The sequence below is a fragment of the Candoia aspera genome, chromosome 17, assembly GCF_035149785.1.
Source record: "Candoia aspera isolate rCanAsp1 chromosome 17, rCanAsp1.hap2, whole genome shotgun sequence".
NCBI lineage: Eukaryota > Metazoa > Chordata > Lepidosauria > Squamata > Boidae > Candoia > Candoia aspera.
Window position 1 is genome coordinate 9,295,874 of NC_086169.1, and position 22,776 is coordinate 9,318,649.

Below are 22,776 nucleotides of genomic sequence, written 5' to 3' on the forward strand. Positions count from 1 at the left end.
TTGCTTTGCCCCTTCTGTGCTGTGCGGTCCTCCTCGACCCGTTGCTGTCCCACCTCAGAGGAAGGGGGGCCATCGGGTATCCCCAGAAGCATCGTCAAATTGGTTGCAGTTGCAACAGCTATCAGGTGCTGAATGGGGAAGCACTTTTGGTATCTGCCAAACTCCTGGAAACTTTTGCTGTGGTTGTATGATGCGTCTTTCTTTTCAATTACCACAGTTACAATTACAGGTTGTGGACAAAAAGATCTAGATGGCCACCATGACAGTGCAATCAAAGTTAAAAACAGGCAGAGGTGTCTTGACCTCCATCTCGACTTTTTTCCTAACGTGCCCTGTGGACAACCCTGATGTGGTGGAAACGGAAAGGGGTGCAGAAGGGGTTGGTAAGAAATCTCCACAGCTGTCCTAACAGCCAGGAACCACGCTGAGACAAGGAACTGGTCTCTAATGTTTTATTGCTTGTACATAACAGGAATCCTAACAAACTGAAGAAGCGTGGGAAAAACCCAGACATATAAACCCCAAAGGCTAAGGCGGGCCCGATCTGTGTCTCTTGGAATGGCCGCCCAATTCCTCAGTGCTACACATGCGCTTCACAGCCTGCATGGGAGCCCCCTGCTCACCATCCGTACTCATGACAACAGCATGCATTATAGCAGAAGGGAAGAGGAAAGTGGAAAGAGTTGAGTGGACTCCCCCAAGGGCTGAGGAGGAGGGCTGGAGAGCAGTGCTAGGAGGGCGCCTTGGGGGAGAGGAAGGTGCATTGCTCTGGGGGGCGGGCTGGGCAGGTCGTCCCTCTGATCCAGGCTTGGAAGTTGCTCCCTGGATGTTTCTGCCCAGGATAATACACCGTGCCTCTCTGTCCACTGTGTCGGATGGGGCGGGTGGCTCTTTAGACGACACGTTTCTGGAGCTGCCTGGCTTCTGCTCTCTGGAGCCCGTTGGGGAGAGCCCTTTGTGGCCCAGGAGATTTAGAAGTTGTGCCCCTAATCCTCGGTCACTTGCCCAGGGGTCCAGGGAAAGATCTGGCTGGGCTCAATTTTGCAAGCACTTTGGTCAGGCAGGAGCAACGCCACCATCAGTGGCGACTCTTCGGGACAGCCGTGTTTCAAGGTTGCTTGCTCCTCCTGGGATGGGAAGGACGAGGGGCGAGGCGCCCATTCCCTCATCCTGTCGCAGAGCATGAGGAAGGTGCCTTCTCCCTCCTCTCTGGGCGAATGTTTGGTTGGAAAACTCCTGAGCCCTCCCTCGGCTGTAGGACAGGTGAGGAAATAAAAGCCAGAGCAGAAGAAACCCCAGTTTGGGCTCAGAGGAGAGTCTTTTCTGGAGCTTTCTCAGGTGGGGAAGTAGGAGCAGCCAAGGAGGTTGCAGAAACGGGTGGGGTTGCATTTCTGGAGTTTTGAGGAACTGGCAGCTTCTTTCTCTGCAGGGTCCCCTCCAGCCCTCTGCAGCCTCCCTGGCTTCCTCCATGTTAATTCCATCCCCGGGAAAATGTTCTCAGGAAGGGGAATTGCGGGCAGCCAGGGGGGCTGCAGACGGCTAGAAAGACGTGCCCCACCCAACCTACCAACCGCAGAGCTCTTACCTTCTGTAGCCTCCAATACCAAGTTGGCCCAAACATTTCACCCAGAGAAACTTTTTTTTTTTAATTCTCAAGTGCCCTAAAACTGAGTGTCAAGTAAGCCAATCCAGAAGCAATAGTTAATGGCATCTGGATGTCTCACCTGAACATGGGATAAGTATTAAAGTAGAAGTAGAGCATAAACAGGGAAACGGTGGCACTGCGGGTTAAACCGCTGAGCTGCTGAGCTTGCTGATCGGAAGGTCGGCGGTTCAAATCCACGTGACGGGGTGAGCTCTCGTTGCTAGTTCCAGCTCCTGCCAACCTAGCAGTTCAAAAACATGCAAATGTGAGTAGATTAATAGGTACCGCTTCGGCGGGCAGGTAACGGCGTTCCATTTAGTCATGCTGGCCACATGACTACAGAAGTGTCTACGGACAAACGCCGGCTCTTTGGCTTTGAAACGGAGATGAGCACCGCCACCTAGAGTCGGACACGACTGGACTTAACGTCAAGGGAAACCTTTACCTTTACTTAGAGCATAAACAGGCGTATAGATTACAAGATTGCAGCTCAGAGCAATGGCAAGGAGGGGGGCGAAGCATTCCAAAGCCATTAAGAGGGATGTTTAGGTGAGAAGGCAGCTCAAGGTTAGTGCCTGGCTCTTTCTGGAACAGGCAAAAACAAAAGGAATTTTGCCAGGCAGTAAATTGCAGCAGAAGGGAGGGGGAAAAGAGGAGAGGAACTGAAATTGTTTAAGGGAAGTTTGGGGTACGAAAATTCATTCGTGGCTTCACATGAGGTTGGAATCACACATCTCAATAAAGGGCTTTCATATATCCCGAATGGCATGTATTGGGAGCTTCTGTTTTTGAGATTGCCAGGACCAAGATCCTCACACTGAGGTGCAAACCAAAAGCCTCTTTTGTGGGAGAAGAAAATGCCTGAGAAATTACAAGGCAGAGTTTGAGGCAACATCATTTTGAAACCCTGGACTTGATGGTCCTCTGCTTCCCCCTGCCATTTAATTGGCCCTTGCATTGCTTCCAGTGTGAAGCACAAACCTCCTCTGCCTCCACTTCCTTGTTGCTATTTCTTGATGTTAAATGATTCCAGATTCCTGCTTTCGACCCCGAAACAAAACTTAAAGCAAAGGCCAGTTCGTATCAGGCCCAGCCCCAAAACCTCAGAGAATTCAGTTCGGTTCAGCCAAACTTCAGTTCTTTATTTGCTCACACCGGATAGACAGAGTCTTGCCAGACTAAAGCAACTCTGCCTGTCCTAAGGGGGAATAACCTGGGAAGGCTCCAGGGCGGGGCCAGTCTGAACCTCTTTGTCTTCCCACGTTCCAACTCAGGACTGTGTTTTCTCTTATCCTCCTTGGAATGTGCTCCCTCCTTTTTGAGAACCAGCAGCATTCCTGAAATCCACAGTTTGCCAGGGAGGGAGGGAGGAAGGAATACTGAGACGCCCCCATCAACCACCTCAGCAAACACATTTGGATTACAGACATCCCTGTAATTAATTAATGAACAGGGCAGTTATTCCTGTTCCCTAGAGCTGTATCCCTCTTGTTCTCCAGGGGTTCAAAGTCCCATGTTTCCACTCCCTTCTCCAGACCACCCTGCCAGGTAGGTTGGATCAGGTGGAGGGACCAAGGAGCTTTGTGGAGGAGGCCCAGCTGGAGACACTTGGGGACCCTTTGGGGACGGGCAGGTGAGCGTTTCAAGTGCTCCAAGACGTGCGCCTTGTGCTGCTGGTGAAAGAGCAAAACTGTCCTAGGAGGCGGCCTGAGCTGGACTTTTGGGTGTGGATGCAGTGTTGTGTAAACACCAACAGTATCCTTGACACGCACATCCCTGCCGCACCTTGCCAAGTCCTCACTGACCCGTTTGCAGAAAGCAGCCCTGGGCCAGGCACTCTCCATTCGGCAGAGTCAGGTGAGTTTGGGAAGCATGCGCAGCGCATAACCTTTCTTCCGCTCGGCTGCAGTTCAGAGATGCCACTGCACACCCAGGGCAGCAGGTAGCAGGCATAGAGTCGGAAAAGAAACAGGAGTTTAGAACTGGACTGGATCAACCTTTAATGAGCTCAGAAATGCGGGTGCAAAGCATCTTGAAGGGCCCGGTCGTAGTCCCCCATTAACCTCCATGGTCCAGCTTTCAACCCGATTCCAGGCACGCTGGGCTGCCTCATTTCTGGGACACAAACTGGAATGTTGTGGAAGGCCAAGAGAATGTATGAATTGTGCCTTGCGAAGGAGAGACTTCGAGGCTCTGGTGCAGTGCCAGACGTTTGATCTCGCCATTCCCTGGATTATTGGTGGCATGTGGGATGCAGCGCTGGCTTGGATGCTCGGAGACCCTTCCCTCCAGTCAAGAATCTGACCAAGGATTTGCTCTGCCTGATTTACATCCCTTGATCCACAGTCATCAAGAAGGGCCTTAACTGAAACAGGAAGAAAAGGCTTTCCATTTAATGGCGGTGATCTGGGGACAAGCGCTTCCACATCTCTCCTGCTCTCCCCTCCGGTCTCTCGTGAATTTTTCAGCTGGTAAACAACTTGGTCCTGGGGACACTGATGCTCTCCCTTGGTGCTTGGCAGTTTCCCTGAGCTACTGGACTGCCATTTTTTAAAAGAGTCTTAATTTTTTTTTAAGGAAATAGGCACATTCCAAAGCCAAGCCCCAGCCCTAGCTTGGTTTTGGTTTTGGTTTTGGTTTTCCTTTCCTAAAGGTGTCAGGACCTGAAAGGTGCTGCATGGGCAATTCCAGAAAACAAAACTAATGGGGTTTCGATGCGTGTTCACCAATCTGGAAAAAAGGCCCAGGGGAAGTTGGGGTGCCAGGGAAGTGCTGGGCAAGTGCCCCCGCCCAGCGGACTGCCTGTGACCCACCGTTCCACTCCCAGCTGTGTCCCCAGCCCCAAAGGCAGCCTCCTTTTCTCCCTCTGGAAGGACAGCACAACCTGCCGATGACCCAGTTGGCCACTCGGGCAGTGGGTGGCTTTTTGAAATGCCGCCAACTGGAGGGGGCTGGGGGCCGGAATCCGCCCCTCCGGCTCTTCCCTCCCTGCATGGTTCCTCCTGCTGCACCTTGTAGGACTGTCGTGAGGGCAGTTAGGCAGTGCCTCAACTTACGACCATCATTTCAGCGACCGTTTGAAATTACGGCGGTGCTCAAAAAATGAACTTACTACCTGTGCACAAAGTAACGGCTGTTGCAGTGCCCCCACAGTCAGGTGATCGAAATTGGGCCACTTGGCAGCCTGCCCATGCTTACAACCGCCGGGGCACTTCAACTCTCCCCCCATCCCTGCCCCCTTGACTGCCCCGCACCCTGCGCAGCTCTGGGACTGCTTGCCACACCCCGGGAATCCCCAGCCACCGCAGCAAGCATCTGTTTGCCCAGCTGCCTTCCCTCACAGTTCCCGGCACCAACATTTTGCCTTCTGCCCTAGTCGACGTAGCCAAAGCAGAAGTGTCTCACTGCCCTTGCGGTCCCCTTTTCGGGCCCCTTTTGCTCCCTTTGCGGGCCCCTTTTCAGACCCAGCTTTTCCAGCGAATGTTTCCAACACGTGGCTAAGCTGCGCTGTCTTCAGATAGCTTTAGCCACGTGTAGAAAACGTTCGCCAGAGGGTCCGAAAAGGAGACAGCAAAGGCAGCGAAAAGAGCCCAAAAAGAGGAAAGCAAAGGAAACGAAAAGGGCCCGAAAAGGGGACAGCGAAGGCAGCGAAAAGGGCCTGAAAAGGGGACAGCAAATGCAGTGAAAAGGGCCCGAAAAGGAGACAGCAAAGGAAGTGAAAAGGGCCCAAAAAAGGGGACCGCAAAGGCAGTGAAGCACTTCTGCTCTGGCCGTGTTGACTGGGGCAAAAGGCAAAAGGTTGGTGTGGGGAACTGGGGGAAAGGGCAGCTGGTGAACTGAAGTTGGCTGGGGGGGCCGAGGCTTCCCAGGGTGTGGCAAGCAGCCCCAGAGCCGCGCAGTTCTGGGGCCGCTTGCCCCATGAGGCAGGGTGCAGGGCGGCCAAAGGGGCAGGGCTGGAGGGGGGGAGGGGGGAGGCAGTCCCTCACCTTACTGAGGCTCGGGGCTGGGAGGGACCAAGCCTGGAATGGCTTAGACTGGGGTGGGTCCTCGCTTAACCCATGATTTTCAGTGAATAACCGCAACGGGGAGTACCGGGATTGCCGTTGTAAGTTGGTGTGGTCACATGATGTCTCGCTTTACGACTGCAGTGACTTACGATGGAAATTCCGGTCCCAATTGTGGCTATAAGTCAAGGACTACCTGTACGACTGAGAGCAGCGCAGAAGGTCGAGGATAAGCTCAGATCATGCTCCAGAACTCCGCCTCTATCTTAATGCTGAGCTAACATGGGCGGGGCCACAAAACTGTCTCGAAATCCTGTTCTCTACTTGGAAACCTGTAAGCGTGGAGATCGTGAAAGGTGTGATCCATGGGCACAGCCTTGAATTTCACCAGAATGCCCCAGATGGTGATAGGGAACCAGCAGACAAAGCAGCATCTGACCACGAGGCGGACAGTCGAGGCAACCTGGTTATGCCGCGTTAGGCTGCGGCTGGTAATGTGATGAATTCTGTGGAACCGGAGGAGGAGGAGGTAGGAAGTCAAGATGGCCACCAAGGGTGATCACTGCTCTCTGGAGCTGGTAGATTCCCAAGTGAGACGGGCTGGGGAATTGGAAGAGGCACAATTCCACCGTGGCAGCGATTGCCACTCTGGCACAGACAGCGGTCGCTATGTTGGCCCCCACCGGCACGTCCCAAATAGCGGCAGCGATCCGCTTGGCCGCTCGAGGCGTCATCCTCAACCCGTCCTTGACAGCCGGGACGACCGACCCGTAGCGGGCGACCCCCATGGCCGTGAAGCAAGAAGACATCGGCATAGATGCACAGAAGAGTCAGGGAAGGAAGCGCTTTGCACGTGGCTTGACCGAAGGGCCACCTGAAATCCAAGGCCGTCTCCGTTGCCCAAAAAGGCAGCATCAGGGAGAACAGGGCGTCAGCGACTGCCAGTCCAAAGACAGAGGTATTAATGGCTGCCGTGGACCTCTCCTTCTGGATCCAAAGGAGGTACATCACGAGGCCGTTTCCCGAGAGACCCACTGCACACACCAGCAGGTAGACCACGGCGAGCGATACTCTCATGCCAAACGAAATATCCGACGAGACCAAGGTGGCGTCATCGCTGAACAGGTCAAATATCCCTACTGAGGACCCGTTTGTGACGCTGACATTCCACTCGGGATTCCAAGGCCCGCTCACACCCATCTTTGAGAAAAGGATGGAAATGGATTTCCTGAAAGGTCCTTTTACACGGCCCCTGTGACCCTTGCACAGTTGAGGCTGGGAAGGTGCAGGATCTTCCCCAAGAAAAAATCCGGAACAGTCATCCACAAGGAGAGAGACTCCACAGAGCTGCCATTGTGGCTCGCTGGCAATGAAGTTGGTGCTCTTGGGCACCGATGTCACCCAGGGCAGCCACCAGGCAGGAGTCAGTAAGGCGGAGGCCTGCCCTGGCATCGCTTCTTGACTGCCCAGTGCGAGTGCCCAGAGGATGCCAGAGCACGTGGCTGTCGGGGAGGACTTAGCCCCTGGCTGGAGGGAATAAATTTCTGCCGGAGGAGACTGGCTCCTTTCCACAACTCCTCTCTCTACCAGAGGAAGGCCTGTGGGGTGAGTCCAAGGGAAGACGAGCATCAGCAGGCAAGCAGGAGATGGTCCAACCCATCTCGAGGGGACCCTGGCCAGCCTCGCCCTCCCAGCGGCCCCTCCTACCTCGACTGTCGTCCAGGAACTGGGCCTGAGCGCTGCCAGCTCCAGCTCCAGCTCCAGCAGCAACCTCTCCTTTCTGCCCAAGGCCAGCTTGGCCTCCTGGTACTCCCTCCGCCAGTGGCAGACTTCGCTGGTCAGCTTGCTCAGCTGCTGCGTGGTGCTGCAGGCCTGCGGAAGGGGAGCTGGGTCAGCTCAGGTGGACCTGGAGGTCACACGCTGGGCGCGGTGTCCCCACCTGCTCCTCCGTTTCCCTCCGTAACTAACTCTGTGAGGAGCAGAAGCTGAGCAGGGTGGGTCGGGGTGCTCTGGGGATGGTTGGCCTGCCCAGCCTCCCCTTCCCTGGTTTTTGCACATGCTGCTGCATGCAGGAATGGCACAGCCCACAGCTGTTGAGAAGCCCCCCCCCTTTGCTGGGGGCAATCGGTTTCTGCTGGAAAAGCTGGCCTTCATTCTCACCCCCAGGGAAGAGCCCACAGGAAGGAGCCTCTGCTGCCCCAGAAGTCCCAGGTTCTGCCCCCACCTTGGTGGACAGAAGGGAAGGGGAGAGGCAGGGACCGGCAGTGCTCAGGCGCAGGAGAGCGGTCCCATCCCTGTGGATCGGGCACCTTCAAAGGCCGCCCAAAGAACAGCCAAGCCCCTCCTGCCTGTCCGAGCAGGAGGAGGAAGGCTCCAGAGCTCAGATGCCGAGAAGGACTTTGATTTCTGTGCGGGGCAAATCCGTGTCCGTGGCTGCTGCTCGTCTCAGAGAAAGAGACTAGTGTAGCCAAGCTGTGTCTGTGAGCCTTTTGCCTGGCAAGCCAGTTCCTGATTAAGTGGAGATTAAGGTTGAGCTTAGTGTGCAGGCTGACGTTATCGGGGATCCCTGCCAACCTCGCCCTCCCAGCAGCCCCTCCTACCTGCTCGACTGCAACCTGGCACTCGTATTTAAGCGCCGCCAGCTCCTTCTCCCTTCCGGCCAAGGCCAGCTGGGCTGCCCGGTGCTCCCTCCGCCAGTGGAGGACTTGGCTGCGGAGCTCGCTCCGCTGCTCCTTGGTGGTGCAGGCCTGGCGGAGGAAGAGCTGGGTCAGCCCAGTAGGCCTCACAGGCCGGGAGTCGCTCTGTAGACGGTCTTCGTGGGAGTTTTCACAGCAGCACCTCATTGCACAATCACACAACAGTGTGTTGTTGGTACCCAAACATGTCTCCTTTCCCTGTCTTCTTCCTGGCTGCACAGTTCTTCTTAAAAGCCCCACGCATTGCCCTACTCTTTCCAGTGACAGACTTCCCTGTTCTTGGAAGTGATCATTTTCTGACATTTTCTTGCCAACCAGCTCTCTCCCTTCTTTCTCCCATCTAGGATTTACCCCGATGGGTAGATGGTGGTTGTAACTGGGTTTCCTGGGCAGCTCGGGGAAACCCCTCCTTTCCTTCAGTGTGGCAAAGGGGCTTTTTCCTCCGTGCCACCCTACGGTCCCATGCCATGCGGGGAGAATCTGCCCAGGGAAGGATTGATCCATTTGGTCAGTTTTTCACCCACAAGATCCTGACGTTCCACACACTGAGATGGTGTGGCGTGAGGGACCGGTTAGCAATGAAGGTTCTCAGGAACGGGCAAAATATCCAGGTTGGTTTCTCCCGGTTTCTAATGTTTGCAATAGGTCAAGTTCAGCTGATGTCCGAAGATGAGTTTTCAGGCCCTAAAATTTGTATGGAGAAGGGATGCACAACTCACCAAAGATGTCCGGGAGAGTGTGTGAGTGGAAGGGCTGCAATTTGATCTCTATCTATCTATCATCTATCTATCTATCTATCTATCATCTATCTATCTATCTATCTATCTATCTATCTATCTATCTATCTATCTATCTATCTATCTATCATCTATCTATCTATCTATCTATCTATCATCTATCTATCATCTACCTATCTATCTATCTATCATCTATCTATCATCTATCTATCTATCTATCTATCTATCTATCTATCATCTATCTACCTATCTATCTATCTATCATCTCTATCATCTATCTATCTATCTATCTATCTATCTATCTATCTATCTATCTATCTATCATCTATCTATCTATCTATCATCTGTCTATCTATCTATCTATCTATCTATCTATCTATCTATCTATCATCTATCTATCATCTATCTATCTATCATCTATCTATCTATCTATCTATCTATCTATCTATCTATCTATCATCTATCTATCTATCTATCTATCTATCTATCTATCATCTATCTATCTATCTATCTATCTATCTATCTATCTATCTATCTATCTATCTATCTATCTATCATCTATCATCTACCTATCTATCTATCTATCTATCTATCTATCTATCATCTAACATCTATCTATCTATCTATCTAGCCAGCCAGCCAATTTATATGGCCACCCATCTCAGCAAGTGACCAGAATTAAAATAAGAACTATGACAAACGTTACAAAAGTTAAAATACGAGCAGCCGAGAAACCTCAAACCCAAGTCCCTGCAGTAACACAGCCAAGAAGCGGGTCCCTGCAGAGCCTCCGGGCCCCAGGCCCAAGCACGGAGCCCGGCCTTTCGGGCCCTTGAACGGCCAGCGGGGCGGGGCCAGAGCAACCTCTGGAGGGGAATGGGCCAGAAGGTGGGTGCTACAGCAGGAGAGGCACATGGACATGTTTCTGCAAAGGACTGTCATTAACAGAATGATCCTGTTCATTATTATCAGGATTATTTGCATTCTTGAACATACACTTGTTGTTGTTGTTGTTGGCAAACTAAACAGCAGAGCTTGGAGACCTGTGGATTTAGATGTTGCTCCATTTCAGGTCATTCATTCATTCATTTCTGATGGCATTGGCTGCTGCTGTGCGGCTGTTCGGCACTCTGAGTGGCCTTGACTGAAGTGGTTTATACATTCATAAAGAAATAAAAACACATACATCTGAAAATGGGGAATAATGGAATATGTAAATCAAATGAAACCAACTGAATTTCTCTTTCGTTCCTAATACAGAGATCAGTCAAACCCCGAGGAGTGTGGAAGAGCTCCGGGTTCAAAGCACGTACCTGCGCTTCCACTTCCTTCCGGTTGGCAAGCAGCTGCTCACGAGAACCGGCCAGTTCGTCCTTCAGCCGGAGCACTTTGAACTGGGCCAGCTGCAGGTCTGCTTGCAGGAAGGACCTCTCCCACGCGCCTTCCCCCACCTGCCGAGACCAGGGGAAACCGCTGATGGGGCGGGAGGGGCAACTCCGCCACGGCTGGCTGGCGCGCCGGGATTAGCAGCGAACGCCCCCGGGAAGGGCTTGCTGTTGGAGAACCGGAGCCGCTGAGGGGTCCAAATCCAGAGAGGTTTGGCAAATGGACTACAAGGATCCTCCAGTCCCACTTTCTGCAACGTGTGAGGAAACCAAGGGGTGGGAGCTAATCCTGTCCCCTCTTGGGACCTGGAGAAAAGCCTTGGCACCGCAATCTCAGCTGCAAGAGGCTGCTGTGCTCCGGAGTGCTGGGGCACCTACCTCCTTGGCGGACTCCACCAGTTTCTTCTGGAGAAGTTTGCCTTCCTCCCGCTGTTCTTCTCCCTGTGAAAGGAAGCCCAAGGAGAGCCCCCAGAAGGGACGGCATCAGCTGTTTACACCCTTTGGGACTGTTCCCGGCTGTCCACCCTCTTCCCCCGGGCCCTCACACCTCCTCTGTTCTCTCTGGCACTTTTCCACCAGGTGGGCCACTTTCTCCTGGGTGAGCGGAGAAAGCTCACTGTGCCATCGGGATACCACGGCTCCTTGCTGCAGCACTTGCCGGGCACATCACAGACTGGCCAGCCAGTGCCTGTTGAGTGTGGGGCGACATTGGCTGGTCTCACCTCTGCGCTGTGCTGGTGCAGCTGCAACTGGGTGTGCCGGACGCTGGCACGGAGGTCCTCCACCTCAGCAGCACGCTGCTTCAGCTGCTCCTGCAGGGCCTGTTTTTCCGCCTCCTGCTTCCTGATGCAGGCCCGCAGACCTTCACGTTTCCGCTTTTCCTCCTGCAACTGCAGAGGGAGCTGCCGCCAGTCTCACCACTGGGCACTTTCGCCTGCTTGGGCACTCCCGCACAGCTTACCCTGCACTTGCTCTTCTGGAACTGCTGCTTCAGGTCGTTGAGCTGCTGCAGCAGCAGGTCCTCCCTGTCCTTGGCCCTCTGCAGCTCCTCCTGCAGCTGCTCCCCCAGGAAGCCCTTGTCCTGTGCCAGATGGTGGCGAAGTGGAAGGTGATGGGAAGACTGTCAACCGATATACATCCATCCGTATAGATAATACAACTCATATCAAGGAAAATAATTTGCCAAAATCATCCACTAGGGAAAATTGCAAGCAAATGTTGCGGATGAGCCAACGTTGTGATGCATTCACGATGAGGAGAAAGTTGCACAACCCCTGCGGAGTAGACCAACCAGTGGAGGAAGGAGGGGAGCCCTGAGACCGCAAAGCACCCCCCCAAAGCCCGAGGGAGGGCAGAGACCAGCTGGATGGACTTCCCAAAGACGAAAAGCAGTTTCAATTCCCACCTCCCTCGTTCTCCTTGCCGGACAGCTACGCGCCCTCACCTGCTCTTTCCGCCTCTGTCCCTGCCATCGTTTCTGCACCTCTTGCTTATAAAAAGCCAGCTGTGGGGGGAAAAGGAGGTCGGAAGAAGGCTTCGCGGAGGGAAGGAGGGCCTCTGCCTGGGCTGGAGGGTCGAGGGGGCCTGGCAGGGCATCCGCAAAGCCCCCCAGGGGCCTCGGGGCATGGAAGCAACCGAACCCCGCCTTGTCCTTAAACCTCCGGGGTGGCTGAAGGGGCAGGTGCGAGTCCCGAAGCTCCATCGTGGTCTGACTGGCCTGTGAGTGGTGCAGAGAGTCTCGCTCAGCATGGAAGCCACCTCTGCTTTCTGGGGAAGGTGGCCCAGCAGCTCCCAACGCGTAGCTTGCCTTGGCAGGCTTCCTCTGAGCCTTTGTGGGGAAAAGCCTGGCCTCTCCCCTTCTGGCGGGCGGCTGAGAAGGAGGAAGGGAAGGAGGTTTCTCTGGGCAAGGGGGGGTCCCCGGAGGAAGCCTCCAAGGCAGCCTGGCCCAAAAGCTCTGGGAGGGGGGCCCTTCTCCTGCTGGACCGCTGAGCGCAGGGAGTCCAGAGGTGAGGCTGGGACAAGGAACCTCCTTGACTGCAACGGTCTCCCTGCAGGGCCTCCCACGCAGGGAAGCAGGTGAATGACTGCCATGTAGAAAACGGGCAGAATTATGCCACGTTGGTCCAGGAGACAGCTCACGGAATAATGGACTTCAACCAGGAGAAGACAGAGTTTGGTTGGCCTCCAGGAACGTTTCCTGAAGTGAGAACTGTCCCACAGTGGAAGACACTGCCTCAGGAGGGGGCAGACTCTCCTTGGCTGGAGCGGGGTAAGGAGAGGCGGAGGGACCCCTGTCAAGGACGCTGTTGCAGTGGACCCTGCGCTGGGCAGGGGGTTGGACTCAATTTTGTTGATTTGTTTCTGGTACTTACTGGGATCTGTATGGTCTGATCCAAGAGGACTCTGGGTGGATTATGGTCCTTCCCGAAGCCAGCCAGTTAAAATACTGGAAAAGTGAATATGCTGTAATAAAATAATGATGAAAAACGACAGTAAAATGCCAAATTTCAGCTTTCCTGAAGCTGAACAGAAGGAAGGTATTCTCCTTCTGGGAGAGAAGTCATCTCCCAGGCGCCTTTCACCCCTCAGGTGCTGTGGGTCTCTGGTTCTGTGGCCGTGAAGTCCCTGGAATCCAGCTCAACTCTGGGGCAGCTTGACCCCCGAGATCTTTTTCTCTCTCCTGCTAAGCAAGGACTCTGAAGTCAGCTGATCCAGGACTCAAATACAGAACAATTGCTTACAAATAATCCAGGTTTCGCAGCCTGTCAACTCATCAGCTGTCCTTCAAGTGTCCCCATCCAGGTCATTTGGGGGAGTTAAACCCCTCCCTGCCCTGCAGCTAAGCATGACACATGCCATCAAGGGTATCCGGTACTTGAACAGGGGACGGTTCCAAAGCAGCCTTGAGAATCAGCTCTACTTCGGGAACCTTGCTGAAATCTAGAACTTCTCTAGGTTTAAATCACTTGGTAGAACACAATCCTTTTTCTTCACAAAACAGGATTCTGCATCACAGCACCACTAGATGGTGCTCACTGGCTTTTTTTTTTTTAAAAAGAAAGGTTTTATTTCATTCAATTTGCCCCTCATTTTAAAACCTTATGATCTTTCAGTCATTTTTAATTGTAATAATAATAATCATTATTAAAATGTTCATCATGTTCTTCATTAACATGCCGATTTCATAATGCATATTAATGTTAAACTAGGTAACCCGTGATCCGTTGGGTCGTCGTTTCAGAGATTTCCTCACCCGATTCGTCAATGCCTTCAACAAAATTCAGGAAGATACTCAAGAGACGTATCTGCCCTGAAAGTAGCCAGTGTTGAACTGTAAGCCCAGTGAGACATCAGGAGCTGACCACAGGAGATGATTTGTGACAGTCATATTAGGTCACAAAATGTTTTATGATAATTTTTATGTCATCAAATGTTGAATTAGATTTGCCAAATTTCAATTTCCCAGGAGTCATGGGACCTAATGGAACCCACAGAATTCCCTAATTAAATAAAAAGAGTTTTTGAACTAAAGGTGACCAAAATCCTGAGAGAGCTGTGAAAGAATGCTGGTCTCTCTGGTTGGGTGCTCCCCCAGCAGATAAATCCCTCCTGCCGCTCGACCGACCGACCGACCGATGAGGAAGGCTGCTTAGTTCACCCCAAATCTGCCACCACGGAACTGGGAGGAGGGCGGCAGCTTTCCAGGAAGCCTTGTTGCTGAAGCCACGGGGCTGGTCTGTGGGTGTTCACGCGTGCATCTGTGCACAAAAAGGAGGGAAGCCGGGCAACGGGACACGGCGCGTGTCAGGGCCCTCAACCTTCAGCAGAGCCAATGGGAGGCGAGAGAGCAGAGATGAGGCCACCCGCGCTGCCCCACTTCCCTGTGCCGCTGGCTGACCGCTCCACCGTAGGATGTGCCCCACGGGTGCTGCAGCGAGAGGCAGCTGTATCCCAATTCTGTAGGGAGCCTCAAGCCATCCAAAAATGAGGGCAACAGAACAACCAGACAGTGCGCGGCCAAGGACGGTCCAGGCCCTGAACCTTCAGGCTGCGTCTTGTCGTCTTAACTGACTTGCTGAGAGAAGGACCCTAAGCGTTGCCATTGTTGTAAAGTACGGGCAGAACTCAGTCCTTATGGTGACCAACTCATGTTGACTGTCCCGGGAGGAGGGTTGTGGCAAAGGTAATGAAGCCCCTTTGGTCCTTACTGGGTTGTGGCACCAAGGCTTATCAGGAACTGCCTGCTGGATGGGGTGGAACGTGCTGTTTAGCCCGGCTTGTTCCCCTACTACTATTTACCAGCTAAAGTAGGCTGTATAACTAAAGTAGGCTTTACTGTCTAAAAGGGATGCCATTGGGGACAGTCAGAGGCGTCCCGTGACGTGGAGAGCTCTAAATCCCCACTCGGGTGGCTGTGAGGCTTGCGTAGCCTGTGCAAGGGGTGGGGTGGCGACTTGGAGAGGCGATGGTTCGCCTTCATGGCCTCCTTGACATTGTAACTAAGGAGAGCGCTGCAGCTTTAGTTGAGCTTTCCACTGAAGTTGAAACTCGGAGGCAGTTGGCTCTCTGCAGCCGATTGGCCCTCGATTCCATCTGGGCAGCTCAGGGCGGGGCTTGTGCCTAATTGGTCAAGAGTGCTGTGCTTTTGTTACTGATACCCCTCTGTGTTGGAAGTCCTGGCAGATCCAGCATGCCCCATTTGCATGTGAATTGGCATGTAAATTGAGTTGCCCCACAAGGCAACTCCGAGGAAGCCGTTTGTTGCCGCTCCCACTTCCCCTCGCCTCTTCCTTCTTCTCCCCCAGGAGCAAGCAGAGGGATGTGTGCTGCTCTCCTCCATTCTGGGCACCACGTGGTGGGCCTGGAACTCCCCTTTCTGCCCCACAGCTCTTGGCAGCTGAAGGGCTGAGAGTTCAGGGCAAAACCAAGCAGTTAGAAAGGAAAGAAGAACAAAGGAACCTCATCTTTTCCCACCAAGACGGATGTTACAGAAACAAAGAATAAAGTCAGTAAGAATTCTTTTACTTATTTTAACCTCATATGTCTAGGCGTGTGATTCTTTAGGCTTGGGAGGGCTGAGTGTGTAAGATCCAGAACCTGTGTTTCTCTGGCATGCTCACCTGAAGCTATCTAAAATAATTGCTTTTTTCTGTGCCAGCTTCTCAGCTGTGTGATAAGCTCTGCTCCATTTCAGTGGTTCTAGCAGGCCACTAGATTGGCTTCACTCCAGATATTGAGCAGTGAGTATAGTTCCTACGGATGCTGGCAAGCACACCCTCTGCCTTTGGTCTCTGTTGCCTGCGTTTGGCTGGATTAAGACTTGGTTTCGGACTGGTATTATTAACGCGTTTATGCTGTATTCCATGGATTCCTAATCTGATGAAATTGCTTTCAGGATGCTGGTTTAAGAGCTTCACTTTACAGCCTGTAAAAGACTCTGGTCATAAGAGTGAGGCATTTGATTCGCTTAAAAGAGCTCACTGAGTCTCCAAGGGGGGAGTGAGGGACTGACTGAACCAAACAGTCCTTTCTGCAGAATATCGTTTGCAATCAGAGATAATCCGTGCAATCTTTCAGCAGCTGGCACGCCACAGATTCACAGGCTTCCTTCAAAGGGAACTCCATGAAACCTCCCGCATCTTACCATGGAATCTAGAAAAAGCTCTTCTAAGGTGTTGAGGCACGTCAGTCGTTAACTGGTTTTCTAACTGGGAGGCTGACTGGTGTTGAGCCAGCCACTTCAAGGTCCTGACTTCTTTAAGGGAGGCAAGATCACCTTGGGCAGGCACCTCCACGGCTGCTCGTTTCAAACTTTCCTTGCCCTCAGATCTGACTGGACTGGGAATTGGATGGAGAATCCGTACGGGGGGTGGCATTGGAAGGTTGGGCAGCCCCAGCGCAAGGAGGCCTGTGACGCAGCTGCTCTTCAGAACAGAGCTTGGGCGATCCATCCGGGCCTATCGATCAGGTCTTCAGCCACTCGTTGGATACTTTAATTACTGGATGGCTTTGTATAGGGGATATACCCAACTCTGCCCTTTCTGCTGGAGTTGGTGGAGACTTGTCCACCCCTGAGATGCGTTTCAAGAAAGTGGACTGTAGCTGTTCCAAGAAGGGGGCATTTATATATCCCCACAGTACTGTGCCATATGTAATCATTGGGACAATTTTGCTGTTATATACCTTCACGATTGGAATTAGAGAACCTGGAGAGCTGTGGCTGGTGAGCTGCCTTATGGTGTTGGCACAGGCTGTAGTCCTGAAAGAGTTCCTCTTAAAATGTGGGAGCCAGGAATCTGTTTCTGTAAAAACTACTGTAAGTCCACTCTGGCTCATTTTATCCTTCTGTCCTGGTGGACCTCTAGATGAAGTGAAACCCATCTGTCATTTGCAGTATGGGGTCTGAGGTCTGAATACCCATAGAAATTTACAGCAACTGGTTGGTGGCACTATCCTTTCTTACATAAAACTGGCTATCTGAGAAAAGGGACACATTACTATTTAAGATGCATACCTAATCTAAAGGGCTGCTTGATTTCTCTCGATGGTATGTAAAGGGGTTACAAAAGACTTTGGGCCTTGCCCCCTGGAAGTCACAGGTTACGCTTGCATACCAGGTTTAACAGCTTTATACCAGCTGCGTTTCTTTTCTAGTCCCTGAAAGACCATAAAGGTGATAGGGAGTGGAATTCTTTAGCGTTCAGGATCTCCCAGAGTTCTTAAGAACTCTTCCAGTCCATTAGGAGCTCTGCCATTGTGGAAGGCACTGAGGAATCCGGTAAGGAAATACTCTGAAACGATGACCCGACGGGCCGCGGGTGGTCTAGTCACTCATACGATGTTGTACAGAAGGCCCCAGTCTCACACTCAAATCTCCCAAAACAATTACAACACTTTTAGGAATTTTTGAGACTAACTCTATCAAGGTTTGCCCTAAATTCACCCATAAGTCAGGGGAATAGTATGTAGACGTCGGCGGGAATATATAAACATTTACCATCACAATCATAGAGGCCTTGTATTGGCATTTAACAGTTAAGCAAAAAGGTGTAGAGGTACCTATGATCAGCTCTGTGCCCTTCCACCCTTGACCAATATGGCCAAACCCCTGTTGCCCAGCCCTTCTCTTTCACTTTCCATGCTGGGGTGACCCAGGACTTAAAGCCAGGCATCGAACGCTGTTCATCTCCAGCTGTTAACCAGGTCTCTTGTACTGCAACCAGACCAGAATTGGACAGAAATTCAGGTAAATCACATAGTTTGTTCTTCTATCCTGCTGGATTCCAAATTAATATACAGATAATCATGCCTATAGGAGAGCAAGAAGAGAAACTTGAGGAGGGTGGGTTCTAGTGCATCCCGTTCAGTTATTCACCTGCAAATCTGAGATCAAGGGAGCCTGATGTATTCAGGTACACACACTGAGTGGCAACTTAAATTTTCCTTGAAGACTTGTTATTGCAACCCTTTTGGGGAGAGATTGCCACTAATTCAATCAGAGGTGCTGGGTTACAGTTCCCATCATCCCCCATCAGCATGGCCACTGCTTGCATGGGTTGGGGATGATGGGAATGGAAATCGGTTTCCTCTAAAGGAGATCAACTATGTATGAGGTGAATTTCAGAACCTCACTCCAAAGGGGTGAACCAAATTTGAAGCTTTCCACAGAGCAGTGATAACCAAAAGCGCCATTTCCTGACTGCTCTCTCACTGTGTGACCTTAGGTTTGGGCTGCTCAGGACCAGCCATGTGTCCCACACCGTGGTCCTCAGGCTGCTGAAGGATGGCTCCTTCAGTTTCACATCAGCCACGGTCACATACCTGGTGCAGGTGGTGGTAAACCACAGGTGCTTTGGCCTGAGACAACAGTCCGCAGGTGTGCACTTATTAAGTTAGGTACTTCTTAGGCAATATTTATCAATCCAATATTTGTCATTCCGGCATTATTTGGCATTAAAATATTTTGATAACGTAATATTTGAAGTTGCCGATGACCTTTTCTTTCCTAATCCTGTAATGTGTGCATGGAACTTGGAAACGATTGTATGGCTCCTTCAATTTCACATCAGCCACGGTCACATACCTGGTGCAGGTGGTGGTAAACCACAGGTGCTTTGGCCTGAGACAACAGTCCGCAGGTGTGCACTTATTAAGTTAGGTACTTCTTAGGCAATATTTATCAGTCCAATATTTGTCATTTGGGCAATATTTGACATTAAAATATTTTGATAACGCAATATTTGAAGTTGCCGATGGCCTTTTCTTTCCTAATCCTGTCATTTGCGCATGGAACTTGGAAAGGATTGTACGTATGCCGTGTCTTGGTCCACAAGGCTGTAGGAAGCTCATTCTGGCTCTTAGTGCCGCCATTTTCTGCAAAAACATAACAGGAAGCACAAGATGGCTCTTTTCTTTATGAAGGAAGAACTCTTTTTCCTCCACGGAGAAAGAGATGCCATGATTCCTATTTCCCTGACTAAAACCTAATACTAAATCCACAATATGGGGAACATTGAGTTGGTTTTACTGACTTTTCAGACCAGCAGATTAGACTAATATTAGATTTATGTCAGGACATGCCTAAATTTTACAAGTGTTAACTGAGGAGTGGCAGCATTCACAGAATTCACCAGGGATGCTTGCTGAAGCTCATGTCCGCTTCCTTCCACCACAGGCTGTGTTTCACGTATGGAAGCTTCATGATACCACCCCCCCCCAAATTTTGGAGATTTATTTATTTATCTATTTATCATATGGCAGCACATCATACATATTACGAATATATTATATTAAAAATTGGGAACAAAAAAGGATATATAGAAAATATACATAGGTCATAGGGCAATTATAACTAAAAACAAACATTAAGATTATAAATGTAGTCTTTTGTAGCATCTGCTGCCATCAGGAAATCAGCAAAGTTCCCGTCATAGGCTCTAGTCTTATGTTCTTGTATTATGTGTTTTAACAGTTTGCCTGTTTGGAGACACGGACTACTCTACAAACTTGTACAAGTTACGATGGGTAAGAAAACTACCCGACTTATTAATAATATGATTGCAAGCAGGACCTTCCAGGTGACGAGTGGACACAGTGTGAGCACTCAAAAAGTCCTTAATGACACAAGGCTCTGTTTTAGCCCCTCTTTTATTTAATCTGTATACTTCTGATGTGCCTGATACCATCTCCAGAAAGTCTGGATATGCAGATGACTTGGCTATAGGCATAAGACATCAAACCTTTGAGACAATGGAAGCCATCCTAACATCCGACTTAGCTGCCCTGGGAATGTACTTCTCAAATGGAGATTGCAACCAAACCCTGCAAAGACAGAAATGGTGTGCTTTCACCGATGTAACAGGTTGGCGAATAGACAACTTAATGTTCCGTTTCAAGGCACTAGATTCCAACATAATACACACCCAAAATATCTTGGGGTAACCCTACACAGGACGCTTACTTATGTGAGGAATGATGGAATGTTGTTTTTGCAATGGAAGAAAGCTTGCTTTCCCAGTAAATCGTAAAACTAAGCTTGCTTTTTCAGTAAATAGCTTTGTAAAACTAAGACATGTAGTGCAGAGGATGTGGGATGTGGTTGGGTGAACAGGAGACTGTTTCCCTACCTTGACATGTGTAAAGGAAATAAGATGCTTAACCAATGCTGAAAATATGCTCAGAGCCAGTTCTAGCAAGCTTTGTGGTCAAAAATGTTGGATATGAAAATCACGAAAACTGGACCAGAGAGTTCTGAAAAGGAACTTACTTTATTGAGCGGTTTGCAAAGCGCGGTGGGCACCTCAACCAGGCTACGCAGAGTCTGATTGAAAGGAGAGATGCCACACCCTTTTCCTTTGTTTGGACCCTTATATACATTCTTTGGTTGCTCTTTCCTGCCCCAAGATAGGTGGGTTCACAATCTATAGGTCATTCCTTTGCCCGTCACCTTTTCCCTAGCCTGATCTCCCATTGATTGGGGGTCTCAGACGCACAATCTTCCGACCGCCTCATCCCCTGGACCCTCACCCTTATTTTACATGTGTTAATAGACATTCTTATCTTGAGACATCCCGGACATTCCAAGGCCTTCACACATTGAAAGTTTTAATTGGGTTAGCTATTATCATTTGATGAGTTTCCCACTATCTCTTCCTGACTTGTTGTTAGTTTAAATGTGTAACATTGTGTTGCTCACTAGTTTAAACTTTTTACATATATTGCTTCCCCCCCTTGCTATTAACTAGTATTAGTATTTGCACCTAAAAATCTCCCCCAACCAAGATCTATATGATATTGCTTTATATGGATATATATATAGATCTTCCTTTTTTACAAATTGTATTTTTCTATACCTTACAAAAATGACCCCGACCTACTTGCTCCAAGGAAGCTGGCTGCCTTATAAGGGAAGAGGTAAATAAGGGACTGGGGGAGATAAGAAGTGGGGAATGGGAGATATAAACACAGGTGGGACTTCACGTGATATTTTTAGGCTTTTCTGATAGGCTGTACACTCCTCAGTACCTATCCAATGGGGAACAGGAGGAGGGCTCTACTGGCCGGGATAGGGAATAAAACTGTGTGCTTTGTGTTAATGGGGTGTGCCTACTTTGCTAGCCACCCATCCTTGCAAGAACGTATTAATAAAGTTTGCTTCTGCTGCTTCTCAAGACTTTGTCAAATTTATTCAGCGAGGGGCTTCTCTCACAGTTATAAGAAACCCTTAGAAAATACTGCAGCGAAACTGAGAAGTAGAATTAACATTCTTCATAAGCTATGGGGTACTACATGGGGTTCTTCCGCTGACGTGCTGAGCACTTCAGCTCTAGCGCTGGTCTATTCAACTGCGGAGTATTGCGCTCCGGTGTGGCTCAATAGTGCGCACGCAAAGAAGGTGGACATGCAGCTCAACAGTACGATGCAGATTATTAGTGGAAGCATCAGCTCCACTCCTACCCAATAGCTGCCCATCTTGAGCCATATCCCTCCTCCAGACCTTCGGCGGAAGAATGCTCTACTCTGAGAATAGAGAAGGATAGATGATAACTCCGAGCTCCCTATACATGCCCATATAACGGAATTAGGAACAAACAGATTGCAATCTAGGCATCCACCGATGGCTACTGCCAGGGAATGGGCTATAAAAATGTTTCATCTCCTTGATTCCTGGAGGCAATCTTGGCAAAAAGCCTGCCCCCAGCACTCTCAAAGCCTACCCTCTATTACAACGAAGCTTTTGATCAGCCATGCAGAATATGGTCATCTATCAACAGAGTGCGCACTTATCATGGCAGGTGTGCAGATTCCCTATATAAATGGGGTAAGATACCATCTCCAGGCTGTGACTGCGGGGCTGACAGGCTAACTGTTAAACACATAATTTTGGAGATGGGGACATCACACAATAATATCTACAGGGGGTTTGATAGTCCTGTTATGCCCATCATCCTGCAGGTCATAACCACACCACCTCCTCTTTTAATTACTTATGTGGCCAATATTACCCCAGTGGCCGTGGGAATAATAAAGTCAAGAGGCAGCCACCGAGTGTCCTCCAGAGAAAAGGATCGAGAACTCTTTCCAGAGGGGTTAAAGTATGATCGATCGGTCACTCGATTCGGGTGATCAGCTTCTCACACCGCCTCAGTTCCTAATTCTTCTACTTTAGGTGGATTTTGCCACAAGGGGAGGACGAGAAAGGACTTCAGGGCCACGTTCCCCGGATTCTGCGCGAGGGGCCCATCCCTGAGGAGGGCAGTTGTAGAGTTCGGTGGCTGGATCTGCCCAGGGCTTCCTGCTGGCAGGAGCACGGATGCCTCGGTGGACAAAGGGCTGCGGGTCCCGGAGCGGGAACACAGAAAGCTCAGGGCCAACGGGAGCACCAGCCCACCAGGAGGAAAGCCAAGGCCCCCTCAGTTGCCTCAAGAGTTTTTCCCTGGCTGGAAGAGTGAAAAGCCGGGAACCTGAGGCAGGTTTGCCTTTCCCATGAAAGTGAAATGTTCCCGAAAGGGTTTGAAATTGATATCCAAGATTTGCTGAGTTCAAGCCAGGGAATCTCCCAAGTAAGCCTCCCATGCCAGGAACAGTCTATCCTAGCTTGTGTTTTGAAGGAATGGGAAGTGAATGGAGAAGACAGAGAAAGGGAACCTTTTAATCTTCTTAAATGATATTTTATACGGATATAAAATATCATTTTAAAAGCCTGGTCGTTCTCTACCAACTGAGATTTTTGCTGCTGCAGTTTGAAAGGCAGAAAAGATTGTTCTTCCATTTGGTACCAGCCCCCCATTTCTTCTCCATATGAGCCCC

The 22,776-nt window shown here is 50.6% G+C and overlaps 1 protein-coding gene across 1 annotated transcript in view; it reads right to left on the reverse strand.

Moving 5' to 3' along the window:
* Positions 1-391: 391 nt before the first annotated feature.
* LOC134506888 (pre-mRNA-processing factor 39-like) overlaps positions 392-22,776 on the reverse strand; it is a 214,360-nt gene continuing 191,975 nt past the window's right edge. The window contains exon 15 of the transcript XR_010068834.1: positions 392-405. The gene's annotated coding sequence lies outside the window, so the exon portion shown is untranslated. The remainder of the gene's footprint in view (positions 406-22,776) is intronic.